Source organism: Oncorhynchus kisutch, linkage group LG14, assembly GCF_002021735.2.
Source record: "Oncorhynchus kisutch isolate 150728-3 linkage group LG14, Okis_V2, whole genome shotgun sequence".
Lineage (NCBI taxonomy): Eukaryota > Metazoa > Chordata > Actinopteri > Salmoniformes > Salmonidae > Oncorhynchus > Oncorhynchus kisutch.
In genome coordinates this window covers 82,734,048-82,751,476 of record NC_034187.2, presented here as the reverse complement: position 1 = coordinate 82,751,476, position 17,429 = coordinate 82,734,048, and the positions used below count along the sequence as shown (strand labels likewise).

General features: G+C 45.4%; 8 non-coding genes across 8 annotated transcripts; all 8 read left to right on the top strand.

The window, feature by feature from the left end:
• The first annotated feature begins 12,717 nt into the window (after positions 1-12,717).
• trnak-cuu (transfer RNA lysine (anticodon CUU)) lies at positions 12,718-12,789 on the top strand. Its single transcript has one exon. It is a non-coding gene; the product is annotated as a tRNA-Lys (tRNA).
• Positions 12,790-13,703: 914 nt separating this feature from the next.
• trnak-cuu (transfer RNA lysine (anticodon CUU)) lies at positions 13,704-13,776 on the top strand. The gene has a single exon. It is a non-coding gene; the product is annotated as a tRNA-Lys (tRNA).
• Positions 13,777-14,198: 422 nt separating this feature from the next.
• Positions 14,199-14,271, top strand: trnak-cuu (transfer RNA lysine (anticodon CUU)). Its single transcript has one exon. It is a non-coding gene; the product is annotated as a tRNA-Lys (tRNA).
• A 910-nt stretch (positions 14,272-15,181) lies between these two features.
• On the top strand, positions 15,182-15,254 carry trnak-cuu (transfer RNA lysine (anticodon CUU)). Its single transcript has one exon. It is a non-coding gene; the product is annotated as a tRNA-Lys (tRNA).
• Positions 15,255-15,680: 426 nt separating this feature from the next.
• trnak-cuu (transfer RNA lysine (anticodon CUU)) lies at positions 15,681-15,753 on the top strand. Its single transcript has one exon. It is a non-coding gene; the product is annotated as a tRNA-Lys (tRNA).
• Positions 15,754-16,175: 422 nt separating this feature from the next.
• Positions 16,176-16,248, top strand: trnak-cuu (transfer RNA lysine (anticodon CUU)). Its single transcript has one exon. It is a non-coding gene; the product is annotated as a tRNA-Lys (tRNA).
• Positions 16,249-16,666: 418 nt separating this feature from the next.
• Positions 16,667-16,739, top strand: trnak-cuu (transfer RNA lysine (anticodon CUU)). The gene has a single exon. It is a non-coding gene; the product is annotated as a tRNA-Lys (tRNA).
• Positions 16,740-17,161: 422 nt separating this feature from the next.
• Positions 17,162-17,233, top strand: trnak-cuu (transfer RNA lysine (anticodon CUU)). Its single transcript has one exon. It is a non-coding gene; the product is annotated as a tRNA-Lys (tRNA).
• The last annotated feature ends 196 nt before the right edge of the window (positions 17,234-17,429 follow it).

Below are 17,429 nucleotides of genomic sequence, written 5' to 3'. Positions count from 1 at the left end.
TACCTATTACAGACTACAAAGGGAAGCACAGCCGAGAGCTGCCCTGTGACACGAGCCTCCCAGACGAACTACATAACTTCTATGCTCACTTCCAGGCAAGTAACACTGAAACATGCATGAGAGCATCAGCTTTTCCGGATGACAGTGTGATCACGCTCTCCGCAGCCGATGTGAGTAAGACCTTTAAACAGATCAACATTCACAAGGCCGCAGGGCCAGACAGATTACCAGGACGTGTACTCCGAGCATGCGCTGACCAACTGGCAAGTGATTTCACTGACATTTTCTACCTCTCCCTGTCTGAGTCTGTAATACCAACATGTTTCATAATCCCTGTGCCTAAGAACGCAAAGGTAACCTGCCTAAATGATTACCGACCCATAGCTCTCACGTCTGTAGCCATGGAATGCTTCGAAAGGCTGGTCAGTGCTCACATCAACACCATTATCCCAAAAACATTTGAAATGTCTTTATTATTTTGGAACTTTTGTAAGTGTAATGTTTGCTGCACATTTTTACTGTTTATTTCACTTTTGTTTATTATCTATTTCACGTGCTTTGGCAACGTAAACATATGTTTCCCATGCCAATAAAGCCCCTTAAATTGAATTGAATTGAATTGAGAGAGAGAGAGAGAGAGAGAGAGAGAGAGAGAGCAAAAACATATACATGATCAAACACAGATCTTAGAATCAACTATTAAAGACTACCAGAACCCACTGGATTCTCCAATTACATTGAATGAGTTACAGGACAAAATAAAAACCCTCCAACCCAAAAAGGCCTGTGGTGTTGATGGTATCCTCAATGAAATGATCAAATATACAGACAACAAATTCCAATTGGCTATACTAAAACTCTTTAACATCATACTTAGCTCTGGCATCTTCCCCAATATTTGGAACCATGGACTGATCACCCCAATCCACAAAAGTGGAGACAAATTTGACCCCAATAACTACCGTGGAATATGTGTCAACAGTAACCTTGGGAAAATCCTCTGCATTATTATTAACAGCAGACTCGTACATTTCCTCAATGAAAACAATGTACTGAGCAAATGTCAAATTGGCTTTTTACCAAATGACCGTACAACAGACCATGTATTCACCCTGCACACCCTAATTGACAATCAAACAAACCAAAACAAAGGCAAAGTCTTGTCATGCTTTGTTGATTTCAAAAAAGCCTTCGACTCAATCTGGCATGAGGGTCTGCTATACAAACTGATGGAAAGTGGTGTTGGGGGTAAAACATACGACATTATAAAATCCATGTACACAAACAACAAGTGTGCGGTTAAAATTGGCAAAAAACACACACATTTCTTCACACAGGGTCGTGGGGTTAGACAGGGATGCAGCTTAAGCCCCACCCTCTTCAACATATATATCAACGAATTGGCGAGGGCACTAGAAAAGTCTGCAGCACCCGGCCTCCCCCTGCTAGAATCCGAAGTCAAATGTCTGCTGTTTGCTGATGATCTGGTGCTTCTGTCACCAACCAAGGAGGGCCTACAGCAGCACCTAGATCTTATGCACAGATTCTGTCAGACCTGGGCCCTGACAGTAAATCTCAGTAAGACCAAAATAATGGTGTTCCAAAAAAGGTCCAGTCACCAGGACCACAAATACAAATTCCATCTAGACACTGTTGCCCTAGAGCACACAAAAAACTATACATACCTTGGCCTAAACATCAGCACCACAGGTAACTTCCACAAAGCTGTGAACGATCTGAGAGACAAGGCAAGAAGGGCATTCTATGCCATCAAAAGAAACATACATTTCAACATACCAATTAGGATCTGGCTAAAAATACTTGAATCAGTCATAGAGACCATTGCCCTTTATGGTTGTGAGGTCTGGGGTCCGCTCACCAACCAAGACTTCACAAAATGGGACAAACACCAAATTGAGACTCTGCACGCAGAATTCTGCAAAAATATCCTCCGTGTACAACGTAGAACACCAAATAATGCATGCAGAGCAGAATTAGGCCGATACCCACTAATTATCAAAATCCAGAAAAGAGCTGTTAAATTCTACAACCACCTAAAAGGAAGCGATTCACAAACCTTCCATAACAAAGCCATCACCTACAGAGAGATGAACCTGGAGAAGAGTCCCCTAAGCAAGCTGGTCCTGGGGCTCTGTTCACAAACACACACTACAGAGCCCCAGGACAGCAGCACAATTAGACCCAACCAAATCATGAGAAAACAAAAAGATAACTACTTAACACATTGGAAAGAATTAACAAAAAAACAGAGCAAACTAGAATGCTATTTGGCCCTACACAGAGAGTACACAGCGGCAGAATACCTGACCACTGTGACTGACCCAAAATTAAGGAAAGCCTTGACTATGTACAGACTCAGTGAGCATAGCCTTGCTATTGAGAAAGGCCGCCGTAGGCAGACTTGGCTCTCAAGAGAAGACAGGCTATGTGCTCACTGCCCACAAAATGAGGTGGAAACTGAGCTGCACTTCCTAACCTCCTGCCCAATGTATGACCAGTTTAGAGAGACATATTTCCCTCAGATTACACAGATCCACAAAGAATTCGAAAACAAATCCAATTTTGAAAAACTCCCATATCTACTGGGTGAAATTCCACAGTGTGCCATCACAGCAGCAAGATTTGTGACCTGTTGCCACGAGAAAAGGGCAACCAGTGAAGAACAAACACCATTGTAAATACAACCCATATTTATGCTTATTTATTTTATCTTGTGTCCTTTAGCCATTTGTACATTGTTAGAACACTGTATATATATATATAATATGACATTTGTAATGTCTTTACTGTTTTGAAACTTCTGTATGTGTAATGTTTACTGTTCATTTTTGTTGTTTTCACTTTATATATTCACTTTGTATGTTGTCTACCTCACTTGCTTTGGCAATGTTAACACATGTTTCCCATGCCAATAAAGCCCTTGAATTGAATTGAATTGAATTGAATTGAATTGAGAGAGAGAGAGAGAGAGAGAGAGAGAGAGAGAGAGAGAGAGAGAGAGAGAGAGAGAGAGAGAGAGAGAGAGAGAGAGAGAGAGAGAGAGAGAGAGAGAGAGAGAGAGAGAGAGAGAGAGAGAGAGAGAAGCCATGTGCAGGCAAACAGGCCCAGCCCAACCATCTTACACTGGCCAATGGCATGTACCAGATGCTCAGCAGGCTCTGCTCATGCCAATAAAGCACCTTAAAATTGAAATTGAATTGAGAGGGAGATGCATGGTGTGAAGGGCGTGAAGTGGCAGTTTTCCCTGTCCTGATGGCGATATATTGAGGAAAAGGGGGAGAGGGAGAGAGAGGCAGACAGATGTGATGAGTGGAGAGCGTTCCTCCACCGCAGTGAGTGGACAGGAGACAGAGAGAGAAGAAGGGCAATTGAGGGATGAAATAGGAGAGAGATGGAGGGAAGCTTGATGAGCAAAAAGCGTGCCTCCATTGCAGATAGCGAGTGAGGGAAAGTAAGGTAGAGATAGAGAGAGGGAGGCAGTTAGAGGGAGGTAGAGAGAACAAGGAAAATTGACGGATGAAATAGGAGAGAGAGAGAGATGGAGGGAAGCTTAATGAGCAAAAACCGTGCCTCAGTGGCAGAGAAAGAAATAAGGGAGAGAGAGAAAGAAAGACAGAGAGAGACTTGCTTTGGCAATGTTAACACATGTTTCCCATGCCAATAAAGCCCCTTGAATTGAATTGAATTGAATTGAGAGAGAGAGACACAGAGACACAGAGACACAGATACAGAGACACAGAGACACAGAGACACAGAGACAGAGACACAGAGACAAAGATAGACAGAGACTCAGAGACAGAGACACAGAGACACAGAGACACAGAGACACAGAGACACAGAGACAGAGACAGAGACACAAAGACAGAGACAGAGAAACAGACACAGACAGAGAGACAGAGACACAGAGACACAGAGAGACAGAGACAGAGACACAGAGACACAGAGACACAGAGACACAGACACAGACAGACAGAGACACAGAGACAGAGACACAGAGACACAGAGACAGAGACACAGAGACACAGAGACACAGAGACACAGAGACACAGTGACAGAGACAGAGACACGGAGGCAGAGACAGAGACAGAGACACAGAGACACAGAGACAGAGACACAGAGACACAGAGACACAGAGGCAGAGACACAGAGACAGAGACAGAGACAGAGACAGAGACACAAAGACAGAGAAACAGACACAGACACAGACAGAGAGACAGAGAGACAGAGACACAGAGACACAGAGACAGAGACACAGAGACACAGAGACAGAGACACAGAGACACAAAGACAGAGACACAAAGACAGAGACAGAGACACAGACAGACAGAGACACAGACACAGACAGACAGAGACACAGAGACAGAGACACAGACAGACACAGACACAGACACAGACACAGACACAGACACAGACACAGACACAGACACAGAGACACAGACAGAGACAGAGATACAGACAGAGACACACAGAGACACACAGAGACAGAGACACAGACACAGACAGACAGAGACACAGAGACAGAGACACAGACAGAGACACAGAGACAGAGACACAGAGACAGAGACACAGAGACAGAGACACAGAGACACAGACAGAGACACAGTGACAGAGATACAGAGACACAGACACTCAGAGACACAGAGACACAGAGACAGAGACAGAGACACGGAGGCAGAGACAGAGACACAAAGAGACAGAGACACAGAGACAGAGACACAGAGACAGAGACACAGAGACACAGACACTCAGAGACACAGAGACACAGAGGCAGAGACACAGAGACAGAGACACAGATACACAGAGACAGAGAGATTGAAATGGAATGGCTCAGTCACAGTGACACCAGAAACAGAGGAAGACAGAGACAGAGACAGAGACAGAGACACAGAGACAGAGAGACACAGAGACAGAGAGACACAGAGACAGAGGAAGACAGAGTGATCAAAAGACAGAAAGATCTAAATCAAATCAAGTTTAAATGAGGCGAAAACAACAGGTGTAGACCTTACAGTGAAATGCTTACTTAAAAGCCCTAAACTAATAATGGAGTTTTAAGAAAATACCCCTCAAAAGGTCAGAGATAAGAAAAACAAATAATTAAGGAGCAACTTTAAATAACAATAGTGAGGCTATATACAGGGGGTACTGGTACAGAGTCAATGTGGAGGCTATATACAGGGGGTTCTGGTACAGAGTCAATGTGGAGGCTACATACATGGGGTTCTGGTACAGAGTCAATGTGGAGGCTATATACAGGGTGTTACGGTACAGAGTCAATGTGGAGGCTATATACAGGGGGTTCAGGTACAGAGTCAATGTGGAGGCTATATACAGGGGGTTCAGGTACAGAGTCAATGTGGAGGCTATATACAGGGGGTTCAGGTACAGAGTCCATGTGGAGGCTATATACAGGGGGTACCGGTACAGAGTCCATGTGGAGGCTATATACAGGGGGTTAAGGTACAGAGTCAATGTGGAGGCTATATACAGGGGGTACTGGTACAGAGTCAATGTGGAGGCTATATACAGGGGGTACTGGTACAGAGTCAATGTGGAGGCTATATACAGGGGGTTCTGGTACAGAGTCAATGTGGAAGCTATATACAGGGGGTACCGGTACAGAGTCAATGTGGAGGCTATATACAGGGGGTACCGGTACAGAGTCAATGTGGAGGCTATATACAGGGGGTACCGGTACAGAGTCAATGTGGAGGCTATATACAGGGGGTACCGGTACAGAGTCAATGTGGAGGCTATATACAGGGGGTACCGGTACAGAGTCAATGTGGAGGCTATATACAGGGGGTACCGGTACAGAGTCAATGTGGAGGCTATATACAGGGGGTACCAGTACAGAGTCAATGTGGAGGCTATATACAGGGGGTACTGGTACAGAGTCAATGTGGAGGCTATATACAGGGGGTAGCGGTACAGAGTCAATGTGGAGGCTATATACAGGGGGTACTGGTACAGAGTCAATGTGGAGGCTATATACAGGGGGTTCAGGTACAGAGTCAATGTGGAGGCTATATACAGGGTGTTACGGTACAGAGTCAATGTGGAGGCTATATACAGGGGGTTCAGGTACAGAGTCAATGTGGAGGCTATATACAGGGGGGTACTGGTACAGAGTCAATGTGGAGGCTATATACAGGGGGTACCAGTACAGAGTCAATGTGGAGGCTATATACAGGGGGTACTGGTACAGAGTCAATGTGGAGGCTATATACAGGGGGTACTGGTACAGAGTCAATGTGGAGGCTATATACAGGGGATACTGGTACAGAGTCAATGTGGAGGCTATATACAGGGGGTACTGGTACAGAGTCAATGTGGAGGCTATATACAGGGTGTTACGGCACAGAGTCAATGTGGAGGCTATATACAGGGTATTACGGTACAGAGTCAATGTGGAGGCTATATACAGGGTGTTACGGTACAGAGTCAATGTGGAGGCTATATACAGGGGGTACCGGTACAGAGTCAATGTGGAGGCTATATACAGGGTGTTACGGTACAGAGTCAATGTGGAGGCTATATACAAGGGGTACAGGTACAGAGTCAATGTGGAGGCTATATACAGGGGGTACCGGTACAGAGTCAATGTGGAGGCTATATACAGGGTGTTACGGTACAGAGTCAATGTGGAGGCTATATACAGGGGGTACCGGTACAGAGTCAGTGTGGAGGCTATATACAGGGTGTTACGGTACAGAGTCAATGTGGAGGCTATATACAGGGTGTTACGGTACAGAGTCAATGTGGAGGCTATATACAGGGTGTTACGGTACAGAGTCAATGTGGAGGCTATATACAGGGTGTTACGGTACAGAGTCAATGTGGAGGCTATATACAGGGTGTTACGGTACAGAGTCAATGTGGAGGCTATATACAGGGGGTACTGGTACAGAGTCAATGTGGAGGCTATATACAGGGTGTTACGGTACAGAGTCAATGTGGAGGCTATATACAGGGGTACTGGTGCAGAGTCAATGTGGAGGCTATATACAGGGGGTACCGGTACAGAGTCAATGTGGAGGCTATATACAGGGTGTTACGGTACAGAGTCAATGTGGAGGCTATATACAGGGTGTACTGGTACAGAGTCAATGTGGAGGCTATATACAGGGTGTTACGGTACAGAGTCAGTGTGGAGGCTATATACAGGGTGTACTGGTACAGAGTCAATGTGGAGGCTATATACAGGGGGTTCAGGTACAGAGTCAATGTGGAGGCTATATACAGGGGGTTCAGGTACAGAGTCAATGTGGAGGCTATATACAGGGGGTTCAGGTACAGAGTCCATGTGGAGGCTATATACAGGGGGTACCGGTACAGAGTCCATGTGGAGGCTATATACAGGGGGTTATGGTACAGAGTCAATGTGGAGGCTATATACAGGGGGTACTGGTACAGAGTCAATGTGGAGGCTATATACAGGGGGTACTGGTACAGAGTCAATGTGGAGGCTATATACAGGGGGTTCCGGTACAGAGTCAATGTGGAGGCTATATACAGGGGGTACCGGTACAAAGTCAATGTGGAGGCTATATACAGGGGGTACCGGTACAGAGTCAATGTGGAGGCTATATACAGGGGGTACCGGTAGAGAGTCAATGTGGAGGCTATATACAGGGGGTACCGGTACAGAGTCAATGTGGAGGCTATATACAGGGGGTAGCGGTACAGAAGTCAATGTGGAGGCTATATACAGGGGGTACTGGTACAGAGTCAATGTGGAGGCTATATACAGGGGGTTCAGGTACAGAGTCAATGTGGAGGCTATATACAGGGTGTTACGGTACAGAGTCAATGTGGAGGCTATATACAGGGGGTTCAGGTAAAGAGTCAATGTGGAGGCTATATACAGGGGGGTACTGGTACAGAGTCAATGTGGAGGCTTATATACAGGGGGTACCAGTACAGAGTCAATGTGGAGGCTATATACAGGGGGTACTGGTACAGAGTCAATGTGGAGGCTATATAACAGGGGGTACTGGTACAGAGTCAAAGTGGAGGCTATATACAGGGTGTTACGGCACAGAGTCAATGTGGAGGCTATACTACAGGGTATTACGGTACAGAGTCAATGTGGAGGCTATATAACAGGGTGTTACGGTACAGAGTCAATGTGGAGGCTATATACAGGGGGTACCGGTACAGAGTCAATGTGGAGGCTATATACAGGGTGTTACGGTACAGAGTCAATGTGGAGGCTATATACAGGGGTACAGGTACAGAGTCAATGTGGAGGCTATATACAGGGGGTACCGGTACAGAGTCAATGTGGAGGCTATATACAGGGTGTTACGGTACAGAGTCAATGTGGAGGCTATATACAGGGGGTACCGGTACAGAGTCAATGTGGAGGCTATATACAGGGTGTTACGGTACAGAGTCAATGTGGAGGCTATATACAGGGGTTACGGTACAGAGTCAATGTGGAGGCTATATACAGGGTGTTACGGTACAGAGTCAATGTGGAGGCTATATACAGGGTGTTACGGTACAGAGTCAATGTGGAGGCTATATACAGGGTGTTACGGTACAGAGTCAATGTGGAGGCTATATACAGGGGGTACTGGTACAGAGTCAATGTGGAGGCTATATACAGGGGATTACGGTACAGAGTCAATGTGGAGGCTATATACAGGGGGTACTGGTACAGAGTCAATGTGGAGGCTATATACAGGGGGTACCGGTACAGAGTCAATGTGGAGGCTATATACAGGGTGTTACGGTACAGAGTCAATGTGGAGGCTATATACAGGGTGTACTGGTACAGAGTCAATGTGGAGGCTATATACAGGGTGTTACGGTACAGAGTCAATGTGGAGGCTATATACAGGGTGTACTGGTACAGAGTCAATGTGGAGGCTATATACAGGGGTTAGGTACAGAGTCAATGTGGAGGCTATATACAGGGGGTTCAGGTACAGAGTCAATGTGGAGGCTATATACAGGGGGTTCAGGTACAGAGTCAATGTGGAGGCTATATACAGGGGGTACCGGTACAGAGTCATGTGGAGGCTATATACAGGGGGTTATGGTACAGAGTCAATGTGGAGGCTATATACAGGGGGTACTGGTACAGAGTCAATGTGGAGGCTATATACAGGGGGTACGGTACAGAGTCAATGTGGAGGCTATATACAGGGGGTACCGGTACAGAGTCAATGTGGAGGCTATATACAGGGGGTACCGGTACAGAGTCAATGTGGAGGCTATATACAGGGGGTACCGGTACAGAGTCAATGTGGAGGCTATATACAGGGGGTACCGGTACAGAGTCAATGTGGAGGCTATATACAGGGGGTACCGGTACAGAGTCAATGTGGAGGCTATATACAGGGGGTACGGTACAGAGTCAATGTGGAGGCTATATACAGGGGGTACTGGTACAGAGTCAATGTGGAGGCTATATACAGGGGGTACCGGTACAGAGTCAATGTGGAGGCTATATACAGGGTGTTACGGTACAGAGTCAATGTGGAGGCTATATACAGGGGGTTCAGGTACAGAGTCAATGTGGAGGCTATATACAGGGGGTACTGGTACAGAGTCAATGTGGAGGCTATATACAGGGGGTACCGGTACAGAGTCAATGTGGAGGCTATATACAGGGGGTACTACGGTACAGAGTCAATGTGGAGGCTATATACAGGGGGTACTGGTACAGAGTCAATGTGGAGGCTATATACAGGGGATACTGGTACAGAGTCAATGTGGAGGCTATATACAGGGGTACCGGTACAGAGTCAATGTGGAGGCTATATACAGGGGTTACGGTACAGAGTCAATGTGGAGGCTATATACAGGGTTACGGTACAGAGTCAATGTGGAGGCTATATACAGGGTGTACGGTACAGAGTCAATGTGGAGGCTATATACAGGGGGTACCGGTACAGAGTCAATGTGGAGGCTATATACAGGGGGTACGGTACAGAGTCAATGTGGAGGCTATATACAGGGGGTACGGTACAGAGTCAATGTGGAGGCTATATACAGGGGGTACCGGTACAGAGTCAATGTGGAGGCTATATACAGGGTGTTACGGTACAGAGTCAATGTGGAGGCTATATACAGGGGGTACCGGTACAGAGTCAATGTGGAGGCTATATACAGGGGTTACGGTACAGAGTCAATGTGGAGGCTATATACAGGGGTACCGGTACAGAGTCAATGTGGAGGCTATATACAGGGGGTACCGGTACAGAGTCAATGTGGAGGCTATATACAGGGGGTACGGTACAGAGTCAATGTGGAGGCTATATACAGGGGGTACCGGTACAGAGTCAATGTGGAGGCTATATACAGGGTGTTACGGTACAGAGTCAATGTGGAGGCTATATACAGGGTGGTACGGTACAGAGTCAATGTGGAGGCTATATACAGGGTGTTACGGTACAGAGTCAATGTGGAGGCTATATACAGGGTGTTACGGTACAGAGTCAATGTGGAGGCTATATACAGGGTGTTACGGTACAGAGTCAATGTGGAGGCTATATACAGGGGGTACTGGTACAGAGTCAATGTGGAGGCTATATACAGGGTGTTACGGTACAGAGTCAATGTGGAGGCTATATACAGGGGGTACCGGTACAGAGTCAATGTGGAGGCTATATACAGGGGGTACCGGTACAGAGTCAATGTGGAGGCTATATACAGGGTGTACGGTACAGAGTCAATGTGGAGGCTATATACAGGGGGTACTGGTACAGAGTCAATGTGGAGGCTATATACAGGGTGTACGGTACAGAGTCAATGTGGAGGCTATATACAGGGTGTACTGGTACAGAGTCAATGTGGAGGCTATATACAGGGGGTTCGGTACAGAGTCAATGTGGAGGCTATATACAGGGGGTACCGGTACAGAGTCAATGTGGAGGCTATATACAGGGGGTTCAGGTACAGAGTCAATGTGGAGGCTATATACAGGGGGTACCGGTACAGAGTCCATGTGGAGGCTATATACAGGGGGTTATGGTACAGAGTCAATGTGGAGGCTATATACAGGGGGTACTGGTACAGAGTCAATGTGGAGGCTATATACAGGGGGTACTGGTACAGAGTCAATGTGGAGGCTATATACAGGGGGTTCCGGTACAGAGTCAATGTGGAGGCTATATACAGGGGGTACCGGTACAGAGTCAATGTGGAGGCTATATACAGGGGGTACCGGTACAGAGTCAATGTGGAGGCTATATACAGGGGGTACCGGTACAGAGTCAATGTGGAGGCTATATACAGGGGGTACCGGTACAGAGTCAATGTGGAGGCTATATACAGGGGGTACCGGTACAGAGTCAATGTGGAGGCTATATACAGGGGTACCGGTACAGAGTCAATGTGGAGGCTATATACAGGGGGTACCAGGTACAGAGTCAATGTGGAGGCTATATACAGGGGGTACGGTACAGAGTCAATGTGGAGGCTATATACAGGGGTTCGGTACAGAGTCAATGTGGAGGCTATATACAGGGGGTACTGGTACAGAGTCAATGTGGAGGCTATATACAGGGGTACCGGTACAGAGTCAATGTGGAGGCTATATACAGGGGTACGGTACAGAGTCAATGTGGAGGCTATATACAGGGGGTACTGGTACAGAGTCAATGTGGAGGCTATATACAGGGGTTACGGTACAGAGTCAATGTGGAGGCTATATACAGGGGTTACGGTACAGAGTCAATGTGGAGGCTATATACAGGGTGTACGGTACAGAGTCAATGTGGAGGCTATATACAGGGGGTACCGGTACAGAGTCAATGTGGAGGCTATATACAGGGTGTACGGTACAGAGTCAATGTGGAGGCTATATACAGGGGTACCGGTACAGAGTCAATGTGGAGGCTATATACAGGGCTGCATAGCTGGTGATACTGAAGGCTAAGAATTTGAATTCTATTCTGGCCTGCACTCTGACCTGTCATCTCAATGACATCCCTATTACAGATTAATTGTACTCCTAAATGGTTGAGTAAATTCTCCTTTTCTTGACAGAAATAGACAGGCAGAGCTTCAAGAAGAATATTGCTCCTGGTGGGGCTTGAACTCATAACCTTGTCATCTAATTGCTGTATTCTGCTGTATAAGTACAACACGCTAACAGATTGCACCACAGGATCCATCAACAACACTCACTGATCACCATATTTTGCAGAAACCTGGAATGTACTATTTTCGAAAAGTCAAAATATATAGGGGTACCTGGCTAGCTCAGTCGGTAGAGCATGAGACTCTAATCTCAGGGTCGTGGGTTCGAGCCCCACGTTGGGTGATTATTTTCTCTGCCGAAGCACCAACTCACTTGCAAACAACCATCCGCTTGGATTTTGAGGAGGCTTAACCCTGCATAGCTGGTGATACAGAAGGCTAAGAATTTGAATTCTATCTCTGCCTGCACTCTGACCTGTCATCTCAATGACATCCCTATTACAGATGAATTGTACTCCTAAATGGATTGAGTAAATGCTCCTTTTCTGGACAAGAAATAGACAGGCAGAGGCTTCAAGAAAATACTTGCTCCTGGTGGGACTTGAACTCATAACCTTGTCATCTAATTGCTGTATTCTGCTGTATAAGTACAACACAACGCTAGAGATGCACCACAGGATCCATCAACAACACTCACTGATCACCATATTTTCAGAACTGGATGTACGATATTCGAAAAAGTCAAAATAATATAGGGGTACCTGGCTAGCTCAGTCGGTAGAGCATGAGACTCTTAATCTCAGGTCGTGGGTTCGAGCCCCACGTTAGGTGATTATTTTCTCTGCGAAGCACCAACTCACTTTGCAAACAACCATCCGCTTGGAATTTTGAGGAGGCTTACCAACCTGCATAGCTGGTGATACAGAAGGCTAAAATTTGAATTCTATCTCTGCCTGCACTCTGACCTGTCATCTCAATGACATCCCTATTACAGATTAATTGTACTCCTAAATGGATTGAGTAAATGCTCCTTTTCTTGACAAGAAATAGACAGGCAGAGGCTTCAAGAAGAATACTTGCTCCTGGTGGGGCTTGAACTCATAACCTTGTCATCTAATTGCTGTATTCTGCTGTATAAGTACAACACGCTAACAGATTGCACCACAGGATCCATCAACAACACTCACTGATCACCATATTTGCAGAAACTGGATGTACGATATTCGAACCAAGTCATAATCAATATTGAGTTACCTGGCTAGCTCAGTCGGTAGAGCATGAGACTCTAATCTCAGGGTCGTGGGTTCGAGCCCCACGTTGGGTGATTATTTTCTCTGCCGAAGCACCAACTCACTTTGCAAACAACCATCCGCTTGGAATTTTGAGGAGGCTTAACAACCTGCATAGCTGGTGATACAGAAGGCTAAGAATTTGAATTCTATCTCTGCCTGCACTCTGACCTGTCATCTCAATGACATCCCTATTACAGATTAATTGTACTCCTAAATGGATTGAGTAAATGCTCCTTTTCCTGACAAGAAATAGACAGGCAGAGGCTTCAAGAAGAATACTTGCTCCTGGTGGGGCTTGAACTCATAACCTTGTCATCTAATTGCTGTATTCTGCTGTATAAGTACAACACGCTAACAGATTGCACCACAGGATCCATCAACAACACTCACTGATCACCATATTTTGCAGAAACTTGGATGTACGATATTCGAAAAAGTCAAAATAATTTAGGTACCTGGCTAGCTCAGTCGGTAGAGCATGAGACTCTTAATCTCAGGGTCGTGGGTTCGAGCCCCACGTTGGGTGATATTTTCTCTGCCGAAGCACCAACTCACTTTGCAAACAACCATCCGCTTGGAATTTTGAGGAGGCTTAACAACCTGCATAGCTGGTGATACAGAAGGCTAAAATTATTTGATTCTATCTCTGCCTGCACTCTGACCTGTCATCTCAATGACATCCCTATTACAGATTAATTGTACTCCTAAATGGATTGAGTAAATGCTCCTTTTCTTGACAAGAATAGACAGGCAGAGGCTTCAAGAAGAATACTACTGCTCTGGTGGGGCTTGAACTCATAACCTTGTCATCTAATTGCTGTATTCTGCTGTATAAGTACAACACGCTAACAGATTGCACCACAGGATCCATCAACAACACTCACTGATCACCATATTTATCAGAAACTGGATGTACTATTTTCGAAAAGTCAAAAATAATATAGAGGTACCTGGCTAGCTCAGTCGGTAGAGCATGAGACTCTTAATCTCAGGGTCGTGGGTTCGAGCCCCACGTTGGTGATTATTTTCTCTGCCGAAGCACCAACTCACTTTGCAAACAACCATCCGCTTGGAATTTTGAGGAGGCTTGCACCGCCATAGCTGGTGATACAGAAGGCTAAGAATTTGAATTCTATCTCTGCCTGCACTCTGACCTGTCATCTCAATGACATCCCCTATTACAGATTATTGTACTCCTAAATGGATTGAGTAAATGCTCCTTTTCTTGACAAGAAATAGACAGCAGAGGCTTCAAGAAGAATACTTGCTCCTGGTGGGGCTTGAACTCATAACCTTGTCATCTAATTGCTGTATTCTGCTGTAAAGTACAACACGCTAACAGATTGCACCACAGGATCCATCAACAACACTCACTGATCACCATATTTTGCAGAAACTGGATGTACGATTTTCGAAAAAAGTCAAAATCATATTGAGGTACCTGGCTAGCTCAGTCGGTAGAGCATGAGACTCTAATCTCAGGGTCGTGGGTTCGAGCCCCACGTTAGTGATTATTTTTCTCTGCCGAAGCACCAACTCACTTGCAAACAACCATCCGCTTGGAATTTTGAGGAGGCTTGCCACCCTGCATAGCTGGTGATACAGAAGGCTAAGAATTAAATTCTATCTCTGCCTGCACTCTGACCTGTCATCTCAATGACATCCCTATTACAGATGAATTGTACTCCTAAATGGATTGAGTAAATGCTCCTTTTCTTGACAAGAAATAGACAGGCAGAGGCTTCAAGAAGAATACTTGCTCCTGGTGGGACTTGAACTCATAACCTTGTCATCTAATTGCTGTATTCTGCTGTATAAGTACAACACGCTAACAGATTGCACCACAGGATCCATCAACAACACTCACTGATCACCATATTTTCAGAAACTGGATGTACTATTATCGAAAAAGTCCAAAATAATATAGAGGTACCTGGCTAGCTCAGTCGGTAGAGCATGAGACTCTTAATCTCAGGGTCGTGGGTTCGAGCCCCACGTTGGGTGATTATTTTCTCTGCCGAACACCAACTCACTTCTCACTTGCAAACACCATCTCTGGAATTTGAGGAGGCTTGCCACCCTGCATAGCTGGTGATACAGAAGGCTAAGAATTTGAATTCTATCTCTGCCTGCACTCTGACCTGTCATCTCAATGACATCCCTATTACAGATTAATTGTACTCCTAAATGGATTGAGTAAATGCTCCTTTTCTTGACAAGAAATAGACAGGCAGAGGCTTCAAGAAGAATACTTGCTCCTGGTGGGGCTTGAACTCATAACCTTGTCATCTAATTGCTGTATTCTGCTGTATAAGTACAAAACACGCTAACAGATTGCACCACAGGATCCATCAACAACACTCACTGATCACCATATTTTGCAGAAACTGGATGTACGATATTCGAACCAAGTCAAATCACTATTGAGTTACCTGGCTAGCTCAGTCGGTAGAGCATGAGACTCTTAATCTCAGGGTCGTGGGTTCGAGCCCCACGTTGGGTGATTATTTTCTCTGCCGAAGCACCAACTCACTTTGCAAACAACCATCCGCTTGGAATTTTGAGGAGGCTTAACAACCTGCATAGCTGGTGATACAGAAGGCTAAGAATTTGAATTCTATCTCTGCCTGCACTCTGACCTGTCATCTCAATGACATCCCATTACAGATTAATTGTACTCCTAAATGGATTGAGTAAATGCTCCTTTTCTTGACAAGAAATAGACAGGCAGAGGCTTCAAGAAGAATACTTGCTCCTGGTGGGGCTTGAACTCATAACCTTGTCATCTAATTGCTGTATTCTGCTGTATAAGTACAACACGCTAACAGATTGCACCACAGGATCCATCAACAACACTCACTGATCACCATATTTTGCAGAAACTTGATGTACGATATTCGAACCAAGTCATAATCACTATTAGTTACCTGGCTAGCTCAGTCGGTAGAGCATGAGACTCTTAATCTCAGGGTCGTGGGTTCGAGCCCCACGTTGGGTGATTATTTTCTCTGCCGAAGCACCAACCACTTTGCAAACAACCATCCGCTTGGAATTTTGAGGAGGCTTAACACCTGCATAGCTGGTGATACAGAAGGCTAAGAATTTGAATTCTATCTCTGCCTGCACTCTGACCTGTCATCTCAATGACATCCCTATTACAGATTAATTGTACTCCTAAATGGATTGAGTAAATGCTCCTTTTCTTGACAAGAAATAGACAGGCAGAGGCTTCAAGAAGAATACTTGCTCCTGGTGGGCTTGAACTCATAACCTTGTCATCTAATTGCTGTATTCTGCTGTATAAGTACAACACGCTAACAGATTGCACCACAGGATCCATCAACAACACTCACTGATCACCATATTTTCAGAAACTGGAATGTACGATTTTCGAAAAGTCAAAATAATATAGAGGTACCTGGCTAGCTCAGTCGGTAGAGCATGAGACTCTTAATCTCAGGGTCGTGGGTTCGAGCCCCACGTTGGGTGATTATTTTCTCTGCCGAAGCACCAACTCACTTTGCAAACAACCATCCGCTTGGAATTTTGAGGAGGCTTGCCACCTGCATAGCTGGTGATACAGAAGGCTAAGAATTTGAATTCTATCTCTGCCTGCACTCTGACCTGTCATCTCAATGACATCCCTATTACAGATTAATTGTACTCCTAAATGGATTGAGTAAATGCTCCTTTTCTTGACAAGAAATAGACAGGCAAGGCTTCAAGAAGAATACTTGCTCCTGGTGGGGCTTGAACTCATAACCTTGTCATCTAATTGCTGTATTCTGCTGTAAGTACAACACGCTAACAGATTGCACCACAGGATCCATCAACAACACTCACTCATCACCATATTTTGCAGAAAAACTTGGATGGACGATATTCGACCAAGTCATATCCTATTGTAGTTTACCTGGCTAGCTCAGTCGGTAGAGCATGAGACTCTTAATCTCAGGGTCTGGTTTCGAGCCCCACGTTGGGTGATTATTTTTCTCTGCCGAAGCACCAACTCACTTTGCAAACACCATCCGCTTGGAATTTTGAGGAGGCTTAACACCTGCATAGCTGGTGATACAGAAGGCTAAGAATTGAATTCTATCTCTTCCTGCACTCTGACCTGTCATCTCAATGACATCCCCATTACAGATTAATTGTACTCCTAAATGGATTGAGTAAATG